Raw genomic sequence first — 1,079 nt, 5'->3', positions numbered from 1 at the left:
AATGAGCTTTTACTGTACATTCAATGCAAATACTCATAGACAAATAAAGTGGATACATCCCATCCCAGATCACTTACAATACAGAGAAAAAAGAAAAAGACGACAAAGTTATGGTAGTATCAAATTGTTCAGATATGGACTCTAAATTTTCAAGTTCTATTTTATGAGAAATAACAAAGTTGATAATTACAGATAAAGAACTTGAAATGCTGTTGCCATTGGTGGGGGACAGGGCAGGGGGACGGGGCAAGGGAAACTTCACAGGAAATTCAAATAACAAAAGGGAAGGATTCAAAGGGTTAAAGCTGCTAAAATACTAAATTAAAAACTGCACAAAAAGCTTTTAAAATATCAATTATGAATCTCATGCACAAAAATACTGAAAGTATAAAACTGATGTTTTGTAGAGGGGGCCCAATTACAGACTGCCCTTACATGCAAGCTGAGTGTCACTTATGGTTTGGGGGAGGCTGGCAGGGGGGACAGACGTCATCAACACAACGGTAAAATTTGGATAACTTCTAAATGTCAGGCTCAGTAATAAAAAAAAAAAGGAATTAGACCAATACAGCATTACTACACTCAAATAGTTACATTTTTTTAAAGTTCTGATTATATTTCTACATAAAAAGGAATTTAAAGTTAAAAACCAGGGCTGTCAAGCAACTAAAAAGTTTGATCGTGATTAGCTGCGATATTAAAAATATTAGTTGCAATTAACTGTGATTTTAATTGCAGTTAAAGTAAAAAATTGTAGTGTGAAAAAAAACTCAATTATGCAGCTAATTTGTATGGTTGGGGGGTTGGTGTGGGGTGCGTCTGTAGGGGGGAGATTCTGTGAAGGTGTGGGTGGACTTGAAACCCAAGAAGGGGGAGTCCCCACATGCCGTGGCAGGATGTGGGGCACTGTGGATCAGGAGTGATGGGCAGCAGCAGGACTTGGGGAACTGCGGCCTAGGAGTGAAGGGCAGACACGGCGCCCAGAAGGTAAGTCTGTGGAGAAGGAGGGAAGGGGGAGAGGGAAGGGGCATGGGGCAGCACAGATTGAGGCCCCCATAGTGAGGGAGGGAGTGGGGCAG

General features: G+C 41.1%; 1 protein-coding gene across 1 annotated transcript in view; it reads right to left on the bottom strand.

The window, feature by feature from the left end:
• KIAA1524 (KIAA1524 ortholog) overlaps window positions 1-1,079 on the bottom strand; it is a 36,635-nt gene that overhangs the window by 23,154 nt on the left and 12,402 nt on the right. The window lies entirely within an intron of this gene.

The sequence above is a fragment of the Gavialis gangeticus genome, unplaced genomic scaffold, assembly GCF_001723915.1.
Source record: "Gavialis gangeticus isolate Ggan-Ray unplaced genomic scaffold, GavGan_comp1, whole genome shotgun sequence".
Lineage (NCBI taxonomy): Eukaryota > Metazoa > Chordata > Crocodylia > Gavialidae > Gavialis > Gavialis gangeticus.
This window is presented reverse-complemented; position numbering and strand designations above follow the sequence as displayed.